Source organism: Castor canadensis, chromosome 10, assembly GCF_047511655.1.
Source record: "Castor canadensis chromosome 10, mCasCan1.hap1v2, whole genome shotgun sequence".
In the NCBI taxonomy this organism is placed as follows: Eukaryota; Metazoa; Chordata; class Mammalia; order Rodentia; family Castoridae; genus Castor; species Castor canadensis.
Genome location: NC_133395.1, coordinates 67760517 through 67773172, shown reverse-complemented (window position 1 = coordinate 67773172; position 12656 = coordinate 67760517). Strand labels below are relative to the sequence as shown.

The 12656-nt window shown below is 35.7% G+C and overlaps 1 protein-coding gene across 5 annotated transcripts in view; it reads right to left on the bottom strand.

The window, feature by feature from the left end:
- The window catches only part of Trpc4 (transient receptor potential cation channel subfamily C member 4), a 222632-nt gene that overhangs the window by 167618 nt on the left and 42358 nt on the right, over positions 1 to 12656 (bottom strand). The window lies entirely within an intron of this gene.

Here is a 12656-nt window from a genome sequence, read left to right as displayed (position 1 = left end):
GTTCATTAAGGAGATTGGACTGTAGTTTTCCTTTTTGGATGTGTCCTTGTCCAGTTTGGGATGAGTGTAATGTTGGCTTCATAAAATGAGTTATGCAACATTCTTTCCCTTTCTATTTTGTGGAAAAGCTTAAGGAGTGTTCTGCTTTGAAGGTCTGGTAGAATTCTGCAGAGAATTCTTTAGGTCCTAGACTTTTCTTTTTGGGAGACTCTTTATTGTTGTTTCAATTTCATTACGCATTATAGATCTGTTTAAGTGGTTAATGCCCTCTTGGTTTACTTTTGGATGGTCATAAGTATCTAGAAATTTGTCCATTTCTTTGAGATTTTCCAATTTATTAGAATATATGTTCTCAAAGTAGTCTCTGATGGTTCCCTGGATTTCCATGGTGTTTGTTGTTATCTCCTCTTTTTTCATTCTGATATTACTAATTTGGGTCTTTTCCCTCTTCATATTAGTCAGATTTGCCAGGAGCTTTTCAATCTTGTTTATTTTTTCAAAGAACCAGCTTTGTTTTGTTGATACTGCATGTGGTTTTTTTTGGTCTCTATTTCATAAATTTTGGTCCTTATTTTTATTATTTCTCCCCTGCTTATTTTCGGTTTTGCTTATTCATGTTTTCTAGGAGTTTAAGATGTAGCATTAGGTCATTTATTTGAGATCTTTCTGTTCTTTTAATGTATGCACTCATGGCTATAAACTTTCCTCTTAGGGCTGCCTTTGCTGTGTTCCATTGGTTCTGATAGGTTGTGTTTTCATTTTCATTAAATTCCAGGAATTTTTTATTTCACTTTTTATTTCTTATATGATCCACTGATTATTGAGCAATGTGTTGTTTAGCCTTCAATTGTTTGCATATTTCCTGCTGCTGTTTTTGCTGTTGAGTTCAAGTTTTATTGCATTGTGACCAAACAGAATGCAGGTGGTCATTTCAATTTTATTATATTAGTTTAGGCTTGCTTTGCGCCTTAAGATATGATCTATTTTGGAGAAAGTTCCATGGTCTGCTGAGAAGAATGTATATTGTACTGTTGCTGGATGAAATATTCTGAAGACATCAGTTAGGTCCATTTGATCTATGGTTTCCTTTAGGTATAGGGTTTTTTTGTTCCATTGATGATAGAGGTGTATTAAATTCTCCCACTGCCATGGTGTTGGGGCATAAATGTGCATTTAAGTTCTTTAGTGTAGGTTTGATGAAGTTGGGTGTGCTAACATTGGGTGCATATAAGTTGATAATTGTTATTTCCTTTTGATGTTCTGCACCTCTTATTAGTATGAAGTGACCTTTGTCTCATTTGACCAATGTAAGTTTGAAGTCTACTTTGTCTAATATAAGTATTGCTATTCCTGCCTGTTTTGGGGGGGAGAGAGGCATTAGCTTGGTAAATCTTCTTCCAGCCTTTCACCCTAAGCCAGTGTTTATTTTGTCAATAGGGTTGATCTCTTCTAACAAGAGATTGTTGGATCTTCCTTTTAAATACAGTTTATTTAATGGTGACTTTTGATGGAGGTGTTGAGTCCATTGACATTCAGGGTTAATATTGATAGTTATGTGTTGAATCCTGTCACTTAGTGGTTTTTGTTGTTTAAGGATTTGATTGTGTGTGGTTGAATCAATGTTACCCTCTGATTACTTGTCTTTTCTTCCTTCAACTGCAGTTTAATCCTTCTTGACCTCTTGTGGTTCTGTTTGCTTTCATCTTCTGTGTATAGAATTCCTTGTAAAATCTTCTATAATGTTGGCTTGGTGATCATATATTGTTTAAGTTTCTGTTTATTATGAGACTTTTATTCCTCCATCAATTTTGAATGATATTTTGCTGGGCAGAGTATCCTAGGGCTGAAGTTATTCTCATTCAGTGCCTGGAATACTCTCCATGCCCTCTTTGCATTTAATGTTTCTGTTGAGAAATTTGCTGTGATTTTGATGGCTTTACCTTTCTATGTTATCTGTTTTTTCTCTCTTACAACCTTCAACATTTTTTCTCTGTTCTCTGTGCTAGTTGTTTTAATGACAATATTTTGAGGAGAAGTTCTATTTTGGTCAAGTTTATTTGGTGTCCAGGGGACTTCCTGTACCCAAATGGGCAAATCTTTCTCTAGGTTTGGGAAATTTTCTGTTATTATTTTATTGAATATATTATGTATCCCTTTGGCTTGCACCTCTTCTCCTTCTTCAATGCCCATGATTCTCACATTTGCTCTTTTAATGGAGTTGCTGAATTCTTGCATATTCCTTTCACTGTTCTTGAGTTCTTTGCCTAAAAGTTTTTTTTGTTTTATCTTTAATTTCTATTTTATCTTTGAGTTCTGAGATTCTGTCTTCCACTTCTTCTAGTCTGCTGGAGTGATCTTCCACTTTGTTTTTTATTTGACTATAGGGACTTTTTATTTCCAGGATTTCTGTTTGATTCCTTTTTCTGAGGTTTCCATATCTTTTTCAACTTCTCTTCTATATTTTGTGTTGTCTTCTTTATTTCATATACCTCTCTTTTTATAGTGTCCTTTGTTTCACTTTGGTGTTTGTTGAAGTCCTCTCTGGGTTCATTTATTTATTTCTGTGTCTTTTCAAGTTTTTTGTTTATGGCATCTTGAAATTTCTTGAGTGCATCTTGTACTTTCTGATTAACCATGCCTAGTGTCTTCTCCATGAGTTTCTCAGTTACCTCTTCCATAATCTCCTCTTTAAGATTTGTTTGTAGATGTGAAAGACCTCTACAAGGAAAACTATACACTTCTGAAGAAAGAGATTGAGGAAGACTATAGAAAGTGGAGAGATATCCCATGCTCATGGATTGGTAGAATCAACATAGTAAAAATGTCGATACTCCCCAAAGTAATCTACATGTTTAATGCAATTCCCATCAAAATTCCAATGACATTCATTAAAGAGATTGAAAAATCTACTGTGAAATTTATATGGAAACACAAGAGGCCACGAATAGCCAAGGCAATACTCAGTCAAAAGAACAATGCAGGAGGTATCACAATACCTGACTTCAAACTATATTACAAAGCAATAACAATAAAAACAGCATGGTACTGGCACAAAAACAGACATGAAGACCAGTGGAACAGAATAGAGGATCCAGATATGAAGCCACACAACTATGAGCAACTTATCTTTGACAAAGGAACTAAAAATATACGATGGAGAAATAGCAGCCTCTTCAACAAAAACTGCTGGGAAAACTGGTTAGCAGTCTGCAAAAAACTGAAACTAGATCCATGTATATCACCCTATACCAAGATTAACTCAAAATGGATCAAGGATCTTAATATCAGACCCCAAACTCTTAAGTTGATACAAGAAAGAGTAGGAAATACTCTGGAGTTAGTAGGTATAGGTAAGAACTTTCTCAATGAAACCCCAGCAGCACAGCAACTAAGAGATAGCATAGATAAATGGGACCTCATAAAACTAAAAAGCTTCTGTTCATCAAAAGAAATGGTCTCTAAACTGAAGAGAACACCCACAGAGTGGGAGAAAATATTTGCCAATTATACATCAGACAAAGGACTGATAACCAGAATATACAGGGAACTTAAAAAACTAAATTCTCCCAAAACTAATGAACCAATAAAGAAATGGGCATGTGAACTAAACAGAGCTTTCTCAAAAGAAGAAATTCAAATGGCCAGAAAACACATGAAAAAATGCTCACCATCTCTAGCAATAAAGGAAATGCAAATTAAAACCACGCTAAGATTCCACCTCACCCCTGTTAGAATAGCCATCATCAGCAACACCACCAACAACAGGTGTTGGCGAGGATGTGGGGAAAAAGGAACCCTCTTACACTGTTGGTGGGAATGTAGACTAGTACAACCACTCTGGAAAAAAATTTGGAGGCTACTTAAAAAGCTAGACATTGATCTACCATTTGATCCAGCAATACTACTCTTGGGGATATACCCAAAAGACTGTTACTCCAGAGGCACCTGCACATCCATGTTTATTGCGGCACTATTCACAATAGCCAAGTTATGGAAACAGCCAAGATGCCCCAGCACTGACAAATGGATTAAGAAAATGTGGTATCTATACACAATGGAATTTTATGCAGCCATGAAGAAGAACGAAATGTTATCATTCGCTGGTAAATGGATGGAATTGGAGAACATCATTCTGAATGAGGTTAGCCTGGCTCAAAAAACCAAAAATTGTATGTTCTCCCTCATATGTGGACATTAGATCAAGGGCAAACACAACAAGGGGATTGGACTATGAGCACATGATAAAAGCGAGAGCACACAAGGGGGGGGTGAGGATAGGTAAGACACCTAAAAAACTAGCTAGCATTTGTTGCCCTTAACACAGAGAAACTAAAGCAGATACCTTAAAAGCAACTGAGGCCAATAGGAAAAGGGGAACAGGTACTAGAGAAAAGGTTAGATCAAAAAGAATTAACCTAGAAGGTAACACCCACGCACAGGAAATCAATGTGAGTCAATGCCCTGTATAGCTATCCTTATCTCAACCAGCAAAACCCCTTGTTCCTTCCTATTATTGCTTATACTCTCTCTACAACAAAATTAGAGATAAGGGCAAAATAGTTTCTGCTGGGTATTGAGGGGGGGGAATGGGAGGGGGCGGAGTGGGTGGTAAGAGAGGGGGTGGGGGCAGGGGGGAGAAATGAACCAAGCCTTGTATGCACATATGAATAATAAAAGAAAAATGAAAAAAAAAAAAAAGATTTGTTTGTTTGTTTTTCTGGTGGGTGTTACTGAGCTCATTAGTGATTCTTACCCCTTCCACTTTCCCCTTCTTTTCTTGTGCTATAATCCATTATTCTCCATTCCAACTACTCATTCTGCCCCTTTTTGTATACTCTTTCCCCTGTCTTCATCTCTCCTTTCTACTCTTCCCCACCCGTTACCACACTACTCCTCCCTCCTACACACTCACCACCTGATGACTAGTCTACTGTACCAACCATACACACTTTCTGTCCCCTGCAATCCCTGACACAGCACCATCTACTACAACAGTGGAAATACGCCCAAACTTACACTAGGGGCACAAAACCCAGCAGCCCCCATACCTCTTCTGCCACCCATCCCTACTTTCTGCCTCCCCTTTTAGTGCTACTTTTACCAATTATCCAAGTTTCTATGCCGAGCCAAACAACCATTACTGCCCCCCCAACTCCCACTGTTTATAGATGTTATCACCAAAGGGTTTTATAACCAGTAGGTAAACAACTGGTCTGGCATTGAACCTGTGAATTTGATGTTGCTAGTTTACACCTCCAGGCCAGGGACAGAAATAGTACAACAACTTAGCTAACAACAACAAAAAAATTAAATCAAAAGAAAGAAAACAGGCAATTAAAACCACTAACAAACCAATCAAAGACAAAGTTGCACAGCACCAATTGGAGCAATGGGGAGAAGAAGGGAAGGAAACTAAACTCCTCAAAAGAACAATTCAATGGAGGATTTAGCAGGAAGTGAAGAAAATGGTTACCCAGTTCCTGACCCCAACAAAACAACAGATCTCCTAAAAGAAAATTTGGAGATAAGAATATTATTTTGTTTTCCTTTAAAAACTGGGAAGGAAAAAAACTCTAGAACTTAGAAGATATAATTTCACATCTCATTAAAATTATTTAAATGGAAAAAAGAATGTAATTAGTCTCAGGAATGCAGGCTCAATTTTTCATGCAAAAACAGTATTTTTTTTGTAACTGTTGTGCTGGCTAGGGTACACTGTGGCATTTACAGAAGTTCTTACAATTTATCAAATTTATTATACTTGAATTCACTCCTTCCATGCTCTCTTTTATCCCTCCCTCATGCTGTCTTTTATCCCCCACCCCATTCCTGGAATAGTTTCAAAAGGTATAATTTTTGCATTTACATTCATGTGTACACATTTTTTGCACTGTATTCACTGTCTTTCCTCCTTTCCCCACCACCTGTCCCCTCCCACTGGTATCAATCCCCCCCACACTTATATTTGTATAGAAAAGAAGTGACAAAACAGTTTTCTCTTACTTAAATAGTCAAGATATTCTTATCTGCTTGGGCCACTGATAAAGCCATGATGCTCTACTATGATCAATGTTCAATAAATATTTGTTAAATTAGCAAAATATTTATTGAACATCTACATGTCAAGAAATTGTGAATTAACAATGACAATATCAGCTGGTTAAGAGCAAACATTCTTATATTTGCATATTTTATGAGCCATTGGAAGGGACCCACAACAAATGGTTAGTGAAATAATTTTAACTTTTTTTTAGTAAAAGTAACAGTAAAGTTTATTAGGAGAGGAACAGGGGAGAAAAGAGAGGGAGAAGCATCTCCTGTTCCCCATGCAGGAAGTGGGAACAAAGACTTCTTACATCAGATCTTTTTTTTTTTTTTTTGCACTACTGGGGTTTGAACTCAGGGCCTCACTCTTGCTAGGCAGTTACTCTCATAGCTTGAGCCACTCCACCAGCCCAGTTGTGATGCGGGCTATAAATGAAGCAAATGGTGAGATGAGATGGAGTAATATGTCAGAAAGGGGTAGAAATGGAGTGCTACATTAGATGATGCAGACAGGGTTAGCCTTTCTGACACATGAGAGATTACAAAATGTTAGCTTATGAAAAATTAATTGTAGAAAACCATTATGTTACAGGCACCTGAAAACAGAAAATTGTGATTCAGGAGGAACAACAGGAAGTGAGTGATAATGAATTGTGGAAGAATACAAGTTTGGAGACCATCTGTCAATAAATACACTGAGTGCCATCAAAGTGGAGACATGGACCTTGAACCTCTAAATTTCAAAATGCAAAATGCACAGACTTCACGGTAATAAAATAGCCATGGAGATTTAATTGCCTGTTTATATTTTATGAGTTTATTAATGTTCTTATTAGTGCTTGAGTATGAACATATTTTAAGTAATCTTACACTAATCCTTTTCATCTATCTTCTAGTACTTTTCATGATTCTGTAGAATTTGAAATTTTGCAGTATATATCTATATAATTTTAAGTTATACATATACATATTTGATTAGTAGTACACCAGAAACCATTTTACTAGGTTAAACATGTCATAATTATAACAAAAGTATAATTTGCTGTAAGGAAAACAGTATTAAGAAGAAATGAGGACCAATATACTTTTCAAATAAATGTATTACAAGGTCAGACAAAGACAAAATAACCTCTTTCAAGAATTACATATTCAGCCAGGAGCTGGTGGATTAAGCCTGTAATCCTAGCAACTTGGGAGGCTGAGATCTGGAGGATCTTGGTTCCAGACAACCCCAGGAAAAAAAGTTAGTGAGACAGCATCTCACAGTAAAAAAAAACTGGGTGTAGTGGTACATACCTGTTATCACAGTTAAGGGAGGACACAAAAATAAAAAGGTTGTATTCTAGACTGGCCTGGGCAAAGAGCGAGACCTATCTCCAAAATAAGCAGAGCAAAAAGGTCTGGAGGTATAGCTCAAGTGGAAGAGCACCTGCTTAGCAAGTTTTAAGCCATGAATTGAAACCTCAACCTCAAAAAAAAAAAAAATCACTTAGGAAAATATATTCAGTGTGAATCACACTAGGCCTATAGTTGTCCTGTAGTTTCTGAAGTGTGTGTGTATGTGTGTGTGTGTGTGTGAATGGTCACATGGTCACAGTCTTCTGTCCAAAGCAGAAGGAAATGTATATTTTAACAATAGAAAAATAATATAAAATGCTTAAATTTTAAAATAAATATATGATATTTCTATTTAAAAATAATACATAGACCAATCAGAAGATTCTTGGAAAGGTAATAAAAGATACCACATGGCTTAGGTGCTGTTGTTTTTATTTTTGTTTTTGCTGCTGACAATGGTGGCAATGGTGGTGGAGGTGTGCATCTTTGCCAGAGACAGAGACAGAGACAGTCAATATTGCCAATATTGCAGAGTAGCATATTGAGAAAGAAGCAAATCAATGAGGATTACAGAATGAAAAAATAATAAATGATATTTTAATAGCTGGTAAGAAGTTTTGGAAATGATTAATTTTTGGTACTATGAAATACATTCTAAATGAATTTTAAAGGTGAATATTGAAGCAAATAAAATGATACTGCATTTTAAGTAAATATTTGTCTAGCCTTTTGATAAGGAAGAACTTTGTGAACAAAAACAATGGAGAAATACTTATGAGAAAAACTCATGATATGCATACATAGCTTTTGAAAATTCTTAGTACTATTATTAAAACATAATACACGAAATTAAAATAAAAAATAGGTAGGAAAATTTTTAAACTGAATATGTCAGAAGGTTCCTAAGTAAAAAGAAAAACCTCTAAGGCTCAAATGGTAAAGTGAACAGCGCCCTCAGAAAATGGGAACTACAAAAAGAAAATATTAGTAAAAGCATTCAGGTGGTGCTCACATGGAGTTTCAGCACTCAGGAAGCAGAGGCTGGAGGATCACTGAAAGTCAGGCTAGGCTATGCAGTGACCCCGGTCTGGAAAAAAAAAAAAAAGCATCTAACTTCACTGACTGCTAGAAAGTGAGAAGCGTATCAGTAAGATAAAAGATACCACAAACTACATGTGATTAGGTTGCTGACAAAAGTATACCCAATGCCTGAAATCATGCAGTGAAAATATTTCTCTTATAAATTGCTGGTATTTCTTTAAACTGAAAAGGAATTGGAAATATGTCTTTTGAAAGGTTTAAGTCATTTACCGAGGAATACCTCTTCCAAGAATCTACTCTAGAAGTTATATTTTACAAGGCAGGCAATGTATGCACTAAAATAAACATAACTGTTATTTATTATTGGGAAAACAGAGACTAAAAAGCCAAAAATTGTCTGCTAGTTGAATCAAGTGCTGAATATTTACTTAAGGAAAAAGTGCCCAGGTATTAAAATAATATGCGTTGAATCTTACTGTCATGGAAAAATAATCATAGCATGATATGTGGTAATCACAGATAAAACCTTAAACACAAGAATGAGTCTGTAACAATGGAAAAGTGTATACTAAGGAGTTAACTACACTAGTCATTAAGGACATTTAATCAGTGATTTTCTTGTTATCCATATTAAGCTTTGATAGTGTGAACACAATATATTTTGATAAAAACAAACACTGTTTCAATCACAAAAGTAAAAGTTTGTGTTCTGGAAAGACCTCAGCCATCCATAATACTAAGCTGTGCTATCATAGTAAAAAAGATTCTAAAAGCTAGACTCAAGATGAATAGATAGAAATGATAAAGTCCAGGCTTTCATCTCAACAAAATGTGACCTTTTAATACTAAAACTTATCTATTTGAGAAGTGTAAACTCTCTGTTGCTGGCAGTATTCAAGAAGAGACAAAGCAAGTGTGGTAGAGAGGATTCAAGAGCCAGGGGCGATTAAACTGAATAATTTTATGATAGTTGGAACTGACTCTGATTCTATCATTCTCTGCTTTTGTCGTTGTCTCTGTCAAAAATTATGTGACCCTGAACAATTATGAACTTTTCCCCTCTTCTCTGTCTTCCATTAAAGTTACATGTAAGGACCTCCTCGCTACTATCATGCTCCATACATTTTTACTGAATTTTTAAAAAAATACTCGTGTTCTGGTCTGGTCCATGAATTCCCTGCTCAAGGTCACCATCTGAGTATCTCGTCATTACATACCTTTGAGGTTTCCAGTGATACCATTTCCAAAATAGAGTACCTGTTCAGACAAACACAGCTAAGAGAAATAGTTCCAAATGTATTTCTTTTTTGTAATTTTTATTTTTGGCAGTACTGAGGTTTGAACTCAAAGCTTCATGCTTGCTAGGCAAGCACTCTACCACTTGAGTCACTCTACCAGCCCTAAATGTATTTCTTTTATAGTAACTAAAAGAAGAAATTAAGTTTTTTAACATTGTACAGTAAGAAGTTTCTCTGATATTTCTCATCTAAACCTTTATTGTACTGTGAAATTAATTTGGCTATTTTTATTTGCAAGACCTATGACTTTTATTATTAAAAGTAAAACAATATTGTCATGGGTAAAACTGGAGGTTATCATATTAAGTGAAATAATCCAGCAATAGAAAGATAAGTACCACTTGATCTCACCCATATGTGAAGTCTAAAAAAGTTGATGTCATAAAAGTTGAGAGCATTAATGATGGTTAGTAAAGTCTAGGGAGAGTAGGATGGAGGGGAGATTGACCAACGATTACCAAATAACACCTAGGAAGGAGTAAGAAGTTCTGGTGTGCCATTACACTGTAGGGTGACTACAGATAATAGTAATGTAATAATAAAAAAGTAGAAGAAAGAATTTTGAACATTTTCCTCATGAACAAATGATATATGTTTAAGGAGACAGCTAGGTTATCAAAACATCACATGGTACATAGCAATGTATACAGATATACAATTTTTATATTTTATGTATATACATGCATACAATTTTATATCAGTTGAAAGAAAGTTTACACTTTAAAAAAATTACATATCTTTGTTTAGATAATAGAGCATATATAGGTTTATAAGTCAGTTGAATTTAGACAAAAATTCTTATTAAGGATAAAATTACAAAAATTCATACTTGTACTTTATTTATTATAAAATAAGTAAATTGGTCAAAAAATTTAGTGAGGCTTATTCTGTGTTGTATTAACTGTTTTATGGATGAAGGATTAAAAATCACATAAAAATAAACCCCAATGGGTGAATTTTATGACATACACATATAAAATAAGACTGTTAAAATAAAAACCATCACCAATCCCTGATCTCAGGGAGATTATTATCTAGCTGGGAGTAACATTGTTGATAAGCACAAGTAAATGCCATATGGCAATCCTCCAGGATAGATTTGTGCAATGCTTCTTGGAGATTCAGAAGAGAAAGTAATTATAGTAGTCCATCCATATGAGACCTCCATCATGGGCAGTACTGAATCCTGCCTAGACCATGTTTTATTCTTGCTTTAGATCATAGCAATGCCATCATATTCTTCCCTTTTTATTGAGAATGTTTACCTTTTCACTTAAAAGAAGCACTTTATGACTTTCTCTTTGCGTATGAGAATTACCATCATAGCTACTCTTGCACTTTGAGGCCATTATCTAGTAAAAGAAGGGCTACCTGAGTACAAGCTCTGCAATACCAAGATATCTTATATGATATCAGAGATGACTACCACATGACTAATAGGCAGGTAGCATATAGAGTATAGGTACAGTGGACAAAAGGATGCTTCATGTCTCAGGTGGGATGGAGTGAGTGAGATCTTACAAGATTTCATGAATGATTTATTTCTGGAATTTTCCATTTAATGAATAGAAACCTCAGAAAGTGAGACTATAGATAAGCTTGAAAAGTAAGAGACTACTGTCACTGTACCTAGGGGGAAGGAAATGTTTGCTAGAGGAGATGTGACTTTATCTACATATTTAACTATCAGCACATATTTTCACACTGACTATGTGGAAGAAAGGAATTCCCAGAAGAGAAAGCAGTATTCTTAAAGTGACAGAGATGAAAAACAACTCTACAACCTATGCTAGCTTTTGGTTTATTTAGAATAAATGTCACTGCTCATAACTAGTCCTAACTTTATATTGTGACTTTCCTGTTGTATCTCCTAAAGCTTTTTTGTTATATCATAGAATTTACTTAAGGACTCTTCTTACTTTCCATCAATTGCCAAACTTTTTAGTGATTATCTGAATTTGGAGTTTTGAGATCATTATAAAAAGTCATAAGAAAGATAACAAGAAGTTTCTGTGGCTCAGAGAAGTTTCATGATTTCCACAAGGTGAATCAGCCACGAAGTGTGGCATACAGAAAACACAGCAAAAAGATAAGTAATGAAATTCCTGATGGTTTCAGTAGAAATCAAAATCAAACATGGCAAAATCCTTCAGGTTAAATTCTACCCCATATTCCTAGGCAACTTTTGGTTAAGACAAACAGGACCAAGAATTTCCTCAATGAGGCTGGTCTCTAGGAACTTTATTGCTAGATCTCCAGAGGTTTAGATTCTACCTTAATCTCAGTAACCTGAGTCAATGACAAAATGCATTTACAGAATACTTAGTCTGCAGCCACTATTCCATGTTCTATGTGTTATGAGTTCAACCAATCCTCAGGAGAACCCTTTTGTGTAATACTGCTACCCATATCCCATGGGATAAGTACAGGGATTAACTAACTTGACAAAGGTCTCATTGCCTTTCCTTATTCTATGTTCAGTTTTTCTTGTCCTGTGTTATACCTTGAGCCTTTTTCTATGCTACTGAACAGCTATTCAGTTTCCCAGTATCATGTTCCCCTGTGGTGCAGTGATGAATTACCTGTGTAGTGGGTTCCTTGATTCCGCTCCTCAGCATCCTCATCACCAGCTGTCAGAGAGTTCTATTGAGTCCTCGGCAACACTTCTGGACCTCTCCTAAATGTCAGTCCCATGGAGCCCCAGCTGCAGTACTGATTTATACTCACAGTAATAACAGACTCAGTCCTATTTGTCTCTCTTTCGTTGACTTTTCTTCTCTTTGGGGAAATATTTCCAGGCTCATAAAGGCCTGCTGACATGTGTCTAAAAAAGATTCACTGCAAGCCTGAGGCACCTAATCTTCCCCCACACTAACTCCCAATCATAGTCCCCTGCAGTTGATCTGGCACAATTCACTACTGGAGGCAACCAAA